Source organism: Myxocyprinus asiaticus, chromosome 14 (genome assembly GCF_019703515.2).
Source record: "Myxocyprinus asiaticus isolate MX2 ecotype Aquarium Trade chromosome 14, UBuf_Myxa_2, whole genome shotgun sequence".
Classification (NCBI taxonomy): Eukaryota; Metazoa; Chordata; class Actinopteri; order Cypriniformes; family Catostomidae; genus Myxocyprinus; species Myxocyprinus asiaticus.
The window spans coordinates 6,214,254-6,226,123 of NC_059357.1; positions in this window are offsets into that span (position 1 = coordinate 6,214,254).

Sequence of the window (11,870 nt, forward strand, 5' to 3'; positions counted from 1 at the left end):
TTATTTCAACTCGTCCCTCCTTTTCTTTAAAAAAAAAAAAAAATAATAAATAAAAAAAAATCAAGGTTACTGTGAAGCACTTACAAGTGAAATGAATGGGGCCCATTTTGGATGGTTTAAAGGCAGAAATGTAAAGCTTATTATTTTAATAAAGCACTTAAATCAGAACTTGTGTATTATTTGAGCTGTAAAATTCATAGTTTTTTACAGTGGTTTACTGGTTCCATCATCATGGCAGCAAAGTTGTAAAATTGGATGTAACTTTACACAGAAAAGGTTAGTAAGTGATTTTATATCACAAGACAATTTATGTCATATTGTTTATGTCTTGTTGCTAACAGTGAGTATTTTAAAATCTACGGATTGGCCCCATTCACTTTCATTATAAGTGCCTTACTGTAATCGAGATATTTTAAATGTATTTATTCTTAAAGTAAAGACTAAATACATTTTTGTGGTAATCAACATTATGCCACAAATGCTGTTGATAGAGCTGTACTTGTATTGAACCCAGAATATTCCTTTAACACGTATAATGTTTCATGAGGCTATACTTTTTAAACTGTGTTTATTTTAATGTTTACAGACTGGCCCCATTCACTTCCATTGTGAATGCCTTGCTGCATATAAAAACCCATAGAAATATCCAGAGCTAACCAATGACAACATATCTTGCAGGTTTTTGGACTACAATCTGAAAAGCATTCAAAATCAGACAAATAAGTAATACCAAGTTGTCAAGAACAAATAAATCTTCAGAATTAATGTTGAAGGCCAAGTTCCAATTTTTGTACACAGCAGAGTGTGAATAGTCCACAGACATTTCTGAAAATATTGTATTTAATTGCTATTCTTTGCTAGATTTGTGTCAAATAATAGAGAAACTCTGACGGAAGTGTTGGAGCAGAGTGATGTTTCTCTTAAACCAGAAGAAGACACAAGAGGCCGAGGATAAAGGACTCCAAAGAGTGGCTTTTATTAGAGCTCAAGCAAGCAATGGTTGATATACAAATGAAGAGAGATCTGCGAAACAACAGCTGTATTATATTTTATACCCTCTAAATGAGTCATGAGAAGTCTGTTTTCTTGTACACACACCCAAAGGTCGGCAATCTGTCAAACATCAACAATTCTTGCAGAAACACAAGTTTCCACACCTCACTTATCTCAGGCAAACACACAGAGAATATCATGAAAAGGTCAATGCATGGAATGACAGCAAAGTAATAAGAAAACATTTATCAATATATTGATTATAGATCTCACAGAAGTTTCATTCAATTTTGTGGATTGTTCAACCACAGCCCACTTGAATCAGGGACTAACTCGGTTCACCAATTACCCTTTGACCTCATTGCTCAATTGCACATTTTGAGAGACTGGAGCCCTGCCCGGTTCAGCACTTTAGATCAAATAAGTATGCAGGCCTCTTACATAAGACAGGAGGGAGCAAGACACAGGAAATTAGTTGAGAATGTTGTCCTTCTAAACTTTGAATCAACAGCTTTTATTGGTGCAAGAACTAAGAAGAATTGTGAAAAATCCAACACAAATGCAAAAAAATACATTGTTCTCATGAAACGAAAGTAATATCCAAACAAAGGACTACAGATGTAAAGATTCTCACCTTTTGTTTTTTTTTTTTTGTTTTGTACATTTTAACTTCAAAACAGTGGCGTTAACTTGCCATTTTCTCATAGCAGATTACAACTCTTACCCCTAATGGTGAAGCTAGCGTGAGCTCTGTCTCTCTCTTGATTCTCAGCAAACACATGCCAGACATCCAGCTGCACCTGGCAAATGATCCTTCTGCTTCACTGATCTGGGAGCAGCTATCCCGTGTTAACTTCAATCAGTAGCCATTCTAAAAGTAAGCCAACCTGATCTGAAGAGGTCAGCAGATTAGGATGGTTTAAATGGCAAAGAACATTTAAATAAATGGTAATAAAATAACATGCACATCACATATACACTGGTGGCCAAAAGTTTGGAATAATGTACAGATTTTGCTCTTACGGAAAGAAATTGGTACTTTTATTCACCAAAGTGGCATTCAACTGATCACAATGTATAGTCAGGACATTAATAACGTGAACATTTTTACAATTTGTAAAAAATGTTCAGAACTTCTTAAACTACTTCAAAGAGTTCTCATCAAAAAATCCTCCATGTACAGCAGTGACAGCTTTGCAGATCCTTGGCATTCTAGCTGTCAGTTTGTCCAGATACTCGGGTGACATTTCACCCCACACTTCCTGTAGCACTTGCCATAAATTTGGCTGTCTTGTCGTGCACTTCTCACACACCTTACAGTCTAGCTGATCCCACAAAAGCTCAATGGGTTTAAGATCCATAACACTCTTTTCCAATTATCTGTTGTCCAATGTCTGTGTTTCTTTGCCCACTCTAACCTTTTTGTTTTTCTGTTTCAAAAGTGGCTTTTTCTTTGCAATTCTTCCCATAAGGCCTGCACCCCTGAGTCTTCTCTTTACTGTTGTACATGAAACTGGTGTTGAGCGGGTAGAATTCAATGAAGCTGTCAGCTGAGGACATGTGAGGCGTCTATTTCTCAAACTAGAGACTCTGATGTACTTATCCTCTTGTTTAGTTGTACATCTGGTCTTCCACATCTCTTTCTGTCCTTGTTAGAGCCAGTTGTCCTTTGTCTTTGAAGACTGTAGTGTACACCTTTGTATGAAATCTTCAGTTTTATGGCAGTTTCAAGCATTGTATAGCCTTCATTCCTCAAAACAATGATTGACTGACGAGTTTCTAGAGAAAGCTGTTTCTTTTTTTTGCCATTTTTGACCTAATATTGACGTTAAGACATGCCAGTCTATTGCAGACAATGTTAAGCTTCATTTAACGAACCAAATAGCTTTCAACTGTGTTTGATATAATGGCAAGTGATTTTCTAGTACCAAATTGCAATTTAGCATGATTACTCAAGGATAATGTTGGAGTGATGGCTGCTGGAAATGGGGCCTGTCTAGATTTGATCAAAAATGACTTTTTTCAAATAGTGATGGTGCTGTTTTTTTTACATCAGTAATGTCCTGGTATACTTTGTGATCAGTTGCATGCCACTTTGGTGAATTAAAGTACCAATTTCCTTCTGAAACAGCAAAATCTGTACATTATTCCAAACTTTTGGCTGCCAGTATAAATGTCTGTTGGGATTAATGTACAGTAAGCTGGTCATTATGTAGGATACTGATAAGAAGTGTTTACTTACACTGCCTGACCAAAAACAAAGTCGCCATTTGGATTTAAATAAGTAGATACTTAAGAGCCTATGACTGGATCATTACTGCAGTGATTAATAATGCTTTTAATTCTTTTATAGCTTCTCATTTCTTGAACAATCATGTCAGAAGATGTATCCTGTGGTTGTGGAAAAGATGTTACTGTGTTTCAGAAGGGGCAAATTATTGGCCTGCATCAAGCAAAGAAAACAATTAAAGAGATCACTGGAATTGGATTAAGAACTGCCCAATGCATTATTAAAACCTGGAAGTATAGTGGTGAACCAACAGTTTCGTGTATGTAATGTAATCTTGATGATCATGATCGGAGATCACTAAAACGCATGGTCACATCTTAAAAAATCGACAGTAGAACTCACGGCTATGTTAAATATCATTTCCACAGGCACAATGCAACGAGAATTTACAGGACTGGGACTAAACAGCTGTATGGCCACAAAAAAGCCACTTGTTAGTGAGGCTAATCTGAAAAAACAACTTCAATTTTCTATGGAGCATAAAGATTAGACTGTGGAGCAATGGAAAAAGGTCATGTGGTCTGATGAGTCCAGTTTTACCCTATTCCAAAGCGATGGGCGCGTTAGGGTAAGAAGCGAAGCGCATGAAGCGATGCAACCGTCATGCATAGTGCCCACTGTACAAGCCTCTGGAGGCAGTGTTATGATCTGGGGTTGCTTCAGTTGGTCAGGTCTAGGCTCAGCAACATTATGCAGCAGTAAAAGGAAGTCAGCTGACTACCTGAATGTACTGAATGACCAGGTTATCCCATTAATGGATTTTTTCTTCCCTGACGGCACAGAAATATTCCAGGATAACAATGCCAAGATTCAATGGCTCAAATTGTGAAAGAATGGTTCAGGGAGCATGAGGAATCATTTTCACACATGAATTGGCCACCACAGAGTCCTGACCTTAACCCCATTGAAAGTTTTTGGGATGTGCTACAGAAAACTTTACGGAGTGGATCAACTCTCCCGTCATCAATACAAGATTAATGTATTGCCAATTAATGCAACTCTGGACAGAAATAAATGTTGTGACGTTGCGTAAGGATGTCGAAAACAATGCCATGATGAATGCGTGGCCTAATCAAATCTAAAGGAGGTCCAACGAAGTATTCGAGTATGCGACTTTTTGTTGTTGTTGTTGTTGTTGTTTGGCCAGGCAGTGTAGTTTAATGGTATGGTTATACAAAAATACAGTTTAGTGATCATTATACAAAAAAAATTTAATGCCGCTAGTTTAAAAGAAATTGAAAAAGTGTATTGAGACAGGTTTATAAAATTGCTTACAGGTTTTCAAATAAAATCAAATAAAATTGCTTACAGGTTTTACCGGTAATGTCATCATATAATTTTTTATATAACTTTATACCAATGGTTAATATGCAATTTTATTACACAAAAATTATGTTAAAGGAATATTCTGGGTTCAATACAAGTTATGCTGAATGGACAGCATTTGTGGCATAATGTTGATTACCACAAAAAATTATTTTGCCCTTCCTTTTCTTAAAAGCATAATCTGGGTTCAAGTGAGGCACTTACAATGGAAGTGAATGGGGCCAATCTCTAAACATTAAAATACTCACTATTTCAAAAGTATAGCCACAAGATATAAACAATATGCATGTGTAACAAGGTTAAGGTTGGGAAAGGAGGAGGCGGGAACCGGACAAAGCACCAAAGTAATGTTTTAATAAACTTAAACACAAAAAAACACAAACATAAATGCATATAGGGCAGCAGCCTGTAGCTCTCTCTCTCTCTCTCGAACTGCCAAGTCTCGTTGCACTTATCCCTCTCCTCGGCTGATTAGCCCGACTGGGGGCCGGGCGTGAGTAGTCACGGCCCGGTTCCCAGACACGCTGTCGCCTGGTCCTCGATCACTCCTCCACCCTCTGGTGGACAACAGCCGCTCCTCCCCAGGCGGACCGGAGCCTGTCCTCCGACCCCTGGCGGATGGAACACCCCTCCGCATTTCGGCGGTTGGTAGAGAACTCCTCCGCCCCTGGCAGTGGCCCCACCGCTCCAGGCGGCTGGCAGTGAGCCCCTCCTCCCCTCGCGGATGGCGGCCGTTCCTCTGCATCCAGGCAGCCAGTAGCAACTCCTCCGTCCCCCGGCGGATGGCCGTGGCAGCTCCTTTGGGGTGGATGGTAGTGGCGAGGACTCTACGATGGCACATCCCTCCTCCTTCCTGGGTTTTGGCACCAATGTAATAAGGTTAAGGTTGGGAAAGGAGGAGGCGGGAACCGGACGAAGCATCAAAGTAATGTTTTTAATAAACTTAAACACAAAGACACACAAACGTAAATGCATACAGAGCAGCTGCCTGTAGCTCTCTCTCTCTCAAACTGCCGCATCTCGTTGCATTTATCCCTCTCCTCGGCTGATTAGCCCGATTGGGGGTCGGGCGTGCATAGTCACGGCCCGGCCCCACCCTCCTCCTTGTCACAGCATGTTAACATGATTTTAGTGTGATAAAGTCTCTTACCAACATTTTCTGTGTAAAGTTATAGCTAATTTTACAACTTCATTGCCATGACGATGTAATGTCAACAAACCCTAAAATGACAGTAAAAATAACAATTTACACAACTTTACCGCTCAAATCATACATGAGTTTTAACAAAAGAATTCATGTAAGTGCATTTATAAAATTATAAGCTTCACATGTTTGCTTTTAAACCCTCCCCATTGTCCCCATTCACTTCTATTTTAAGTGCCTCACCATAACCTTGATTTTTGCTTCTTTTTTTTTAAGAAGAGGACGGACAAATCAAAATTATTTTTTGTGGTAATCAACATTATGCCACAAATGCTGTCGATTGAACTTAACTTGTACTGAACCCGTAAGAATACTTTCATGTGACCGGAAGCAGTAAAAATAACGTTTTCAAATAGAATCTGTGGACTGCTATTTTCAATATGTATTCTAAATCAATGCAATGGATATGAATATTTAATTGCTTATTGAATGAGGGATTTCAAAGTCGTATTTTTCATGTTGTCATTATTTGAAAGATGCATTACTATCTGAATTAAACAACCACGTCCCATTCATTATTATAACGGTGTTTTTTGTTGTACTGGTATGCCTATTTTTTATATAGTGGATATTTTGTCTGAAACACAGCATGACTGAGGAAATTTATGTATGGAGCACATTTTTAAAAAGAAAAACAGATCCCATGTGTCCTCCAGATGTTGTTGCAGATATTCTTCACCTCAGGGGCAAGACACCTCTTGCATAAGATGAACCTGCTGTGTTCAGAATTGATGGTGATACTGAATCACTGGTACCCTGCATGCGTGGGGGGGGGGGGGTTGCTTTTTGGACACTGTCTAACCTCCGAAGCTTAACTGACTGCTGTGTTTCCTCTTTTGTCTGAGTGTCACATGATATAATGAGCTGATGAGAGGTTATAACATGTTCATTGTTTTTAATGACCATCCTGCAGGTGGAAAGCTCATGCATACAGAGTGTTAATACCTCCCCAATAAAAACCCTTTAAACTAAATATTCACATTACGAGGAAGCACCTATTGAGGTGTACAAATTTGGTTTTAATGGTGAAAGCTTCTTATTTCTGTTAATTCGCAGTATGTCACTTTCATGGTCATATGAAAGTTGGATTTGATATACTGTTAACTATCCAGTTTTTATGAGACTGCATTTGCATCCTCAGTTGAAGCTGCAGCTGAAGGGTCTCAAGGAGTTGAAAGATTGAGTTCATGTCAAGTTGGTTAACCATACTAAAACAAGCCATATGTTATTTATTTAGCCTTACGAAATAGTTTAGAGCTGTGTCCCCTTATTTCGGCATGATTAAAAGTATTATTCTGGGTTCAATACAAGTTAAGCTCAATCGACAGCATTTGTGGCATAAACATTCTAAATCATAAACATCTCAAAGACATCTGCTGAATGTCTTATTGACATCCGAGACATAACTATTGACATAAGTCTAATAGACGTATTGCAGATGTGCAAACAACGTAAAAAAAAAAAAAAATGTCTTCCAGATGTAAACACACACATCAAATAGACATCTGGGCAATGTACGTGTGCTATCAAGTTAATAACAATCTAATTTAATTAGAGCTGTCAGGATTAATTTAAAAAGTTTAACACATCGATTTTTCTTAATTGCAATTAACGCATTTACCGTTAATATGCCAAAAACCAACGTAAACACTTGTTGGGAGGGCGGAGCCTTTGTAATGTGTCAATGTGTGTGCCCGGAGTCATTACACTGACGCACACACCACAAATACACACACACAACAGCACTTCCATGTCACTAATAAAATGATGAAGAATGGACCTCTTAACACTATTAGATGTACAAAACAAGCCCAGATGGGACTTACTTAGTCTAAGTAAGGTGCATTTTAATGACCACAGAAGCACGTCGAGTCTTAACTATCAGCAAACTGCAGAATGAGATGCTTTTGTCTGTGAGCGCTTTTCATGTGCAGTTCAAAGTAGCACTTGATGCTGGCACTGACACCAATCATGAACGTGGCTACACGATTACTGTAACAAAGAGGATAGCCACAGTCTGCCAGTAGATTACATTTACATTTATGCCAAAATGACTTACAGTGCACTTATTACAGGGACATTCCCCCTGGAGCAACCTGGAGTTAAGTGCCTTGCTCAAGGACACAATGGTGGTGGCTGTGGGGACCAAACCAGCAACCTGATTACCAGTTATGTGCTTTAGCCCACTACGTCACCACCACACAAATTAATATTGTGGAGGATGAGAGTTTAAGAGATTTGATGCCCATTGCAATGAATATGCAACCTATGTGGAAACTAGTTTTTTCAATTAGTCAAACTCCCACTTAGACTTTGGGAAACGTTTAGTGGTACTTGAATTGGTGCTATTTTAGTGCATTTCTATCTATATACTGTGGAAGGCTTTGTTTGGAAAATGTTAAGAAAGCATTATATTGTTACACATTGTTATGTTTAGTTTCCTAAGATGGAAATAAATGCACTTTGACAGGAAAATAAATATATATAGGGTCAGATTTCAGCGCTTTCAAAATCTGCGATTAATAGCGATTAACAACATAAAATTATGCGATTAATCGTGATTAAAAAATTTAATCGACTGACAGCACTAAACTTAATATACAGGTGCATCTCAATAAATTAGAATGTCGTGGAAAAGTTCGTTTATTTCAGTAATTCAACTCAAATTGTGAAACTCGTGTATTAAATAAATTCAATGCACACAGACTGAAGTAGTTTAAGTCTTTGGTTCTTTTAATTGTGATGATTTTGGCTCACATTTAACAAAAACCCACCAATTCACTATCTCAAAAAATTAGAATATGGTGATATGCCAATCAGCTAATCAACTCAAAACACCTTCAAAGGTTTCCTGAGCCTTCAAAATGGTCTCTCAGTTTGGTTCACTAGGCTACACAATCATGGGGAAGACTGCTGATCTGACAGTTGTCCAGAAGACAATCATTGACACCCTTCACAAGGAGGGTAAGCCACAAACATTCATTGCCAAAGAAGCTGGCTGTTCACAGAGTGCTGTATCCAAGCATGTTAACAGAAAGTTGAGTGGAAGGAAAAAGTGTGGAAGAAAAAGATGCACAACCAACCGAGAGAACCGCAGCCTTATGATTGTCCAGCAAAATCGATTCAAGAATTTGGGTGAACTTCACAAGGAATGGACTGAGGCTGGGGTCAAGGCATCAAGACACAGACATGTCAAGGAATTTGGCTACAGTTGTCGTATTCCTCTTGTTAAGCCACTCCTGAACCACAGACAACGTCAGAGGCGTCTTACCTGGGCTAAGGAGAAGAAGAACTGGACTGTTGCCCAGTGGTCCAAAGTCCTCTTTTCAGATGAGAGCAAGTTTTGTATTTCATTTGGAAACCAAGGTCCTAGAGTCTGGAGGAAGGGTGGAGAAGCTCATAGCCCAAGTTGCTTGAAGTCCAGTGTTAAGTTTCCACAGTCTGTGATGATTTGGGGTGCAATGTCATCTGCTGGTGTTGGTCCATTGTGTTTTTTGAAAACCAAAGTCACTGCACCCGTTTACCAAGAAATTTTGGAGCACTTCATGCTTCCTTCTGCTGACCAGCTTTTTAAAGATGCTGATTTCATTTTCCAGCAGGATTTGGCACCTGCCCACACTGCCAAAAGCACCAAAAGTTGGTTAAATGACCATGGTGTTGGTGTGCTTGACTGGCCAGCAAACTCACCAGACCTGAACCCCATAGAGAATCTATGGGGTATTGTCAAGAGGAAAATGAGAAACAAGAGACCAAAAAATGCAGATGAGCTGAAGGCCACTGTCAAAGAAACCTGGGCTTCCATACCACCTCAGCAGTGCCACAAACTGATCACCTCCATGCCACGCCGAATTGAGGCAGTAATTAAAGCAAAAGGAGCCCCTACCAAGTATTGAGTACATATACAGTAAATGAACATACTTTCCAGAAGGCCAACAATTCACTAAAAATGTTTTTTTTTATTGGTCTTATGATGTATTCTAATTTTTTGAGATAGTGAATTGGTGGGTTTTTGTTAAATGTGAGCCAAAATCATCACAATTAAAAGAACCAAAGACTTAAACTACTTCAGTCTGTGTGCATTGAATTTATTTAATACACGATTTTCACAATTTGAGTTGAATTACTGAAATAAATGAACTTTTCCGCGACATTCTAATTTATTGAGATGCACCTGTACTTCGTAACTAAATCTCCAAGAAAAAACAACCAAATACTTTCCCCTATGTAGCATCTGCTTTTAAAGTGACGTTGATGAGTCTAATGAAAAACTACAAAATATTAGGGGGATACATGTTGTGTGACCGTTTTGTATGTAGGTCTGGTCTTTACTGCCCTTTCTGCTGACAGCATAGGCTGCATCTTTGAACCAAATGACCCCTTTAATATACCTCACAGCTGGAGTCAACTTTCCCATGTCTACTGAAGTCAGAGTAAAAATAAATTATCTCTTGGGTGAGTGTTACTGAAGGATTAAAACGTAGATGCTATACAACTTTAAATTATTGTGTGACATTTAAATACGGTGTGTTTGCATAAATTTTAAGAGTGATTCTTCATGTAAAAATGGCTATGTTCAGCATAGAACGATACCATACTACTATTTCTGCAGGATAATATGCTACATTTAGAAAGATGTGCAGTATTCAACATATCATACTACATAGAATACTGTAACTCAAATATTGTAGCTCATACTGACGTTCCATTCCAGAGTGATAAATAGATAAATAGTGAGTAAATATTAACTGCATCTTTCTTGACTCATTACTTGAAAGGATTACGTTAAAGTCAACATGAAACTGTGTTTGCAACCCATTTTATTTCCGTAATCTGACATATTTCAGAAGTGAAACAGGATCTTCAACAAGAAAAAAATATTGGGCTGGACTTTTATCCATTAGGAATTTATTGGATTGTGAAAAGTGGGTGTTGCATACCAGAATGGAGCAGGCGTTTGGAGGGGAGGGTTGGAAAACAAGGGAAATCTGTGAAGTCAGCCATTTAAGAGACAAGTTGTTACATTTTGCCAGAATAACATACATAGATGAATCATGCACAGTAAGACCAGCAAAGTGAATTAAGAGAATTAAGATCAATTTTGGTTTCATGTTGACATTTTTGCTTCAGCTTTAAAAATGCTAACTATAGACTATGTTTCCCCACAACTACCACCTCTGGAGTCACGAGTTCGAATCCAGGGCGTGCTGAGTGACTCCAGCCAGGTCTCCTAAGCAACCAAATTGGCCCGGTTGCTAGGGAGGGTAAAGTCACATGGGGTAACCTCCTTGTGGTCACGATTAGGGGTTCTCGCTCTCAATGGGGTGTGTGGTAAGTTGTGCGTGGATCGCGGAGAGTAGCATGAGCCTCCACATGCTGTGAGTCTCCGCGGTGTTATGCACAACGAGCCACGTGATAAGATGCGCAGATTGACTGTCTCAGAAGAGGAGGCAACTGAGACTTGTCCTCCGCCACCCGGATTGAGGTGTGTAACTGAGCCACCACGAGGACCTACTTATTAGTGGGAATTGTGCATTCCAAATTGGGAGAAAAGGGAATAAAAAAAATTAATAAAATTATAATAAATAAATAAATGCTAACTATTTATTTTTTAGATGATAACTGGATGCCGCTGGCTAAACTAAACCTGCAACATAGTAAGATCATGTAACCATGTAGTAACTTCCTTTTGAAATGTTTATCATTGCATACTGCTTCAGTGCTTTTGCTTAAAAAATGCAGTGTGTGCAATATGCCTTTCAGCATTAGTATTCCATTCTGAACATAGCAAGACTTTTTGTTGGGTAGTGTAGGGTTAAAAGGTGTTCATGCAGGTGCCACTGTGCTTCTTAAATGTCGAAGATATTAGTTAGTGTGCTTTTTAACTGTACCTGCCATGGATATATTTGCTAAAATACAGAGTGGACGGGTTGAAACCAAGTATATTAAATGTTAAGTCATAGGGTTAAACCCTCAACCTATAATCTCCCCGCACTAATGAATGTAGCGCGGCGCATCGACCTCTCCTCCACTCCACGAGCCTCTTGAACGGATCAGACG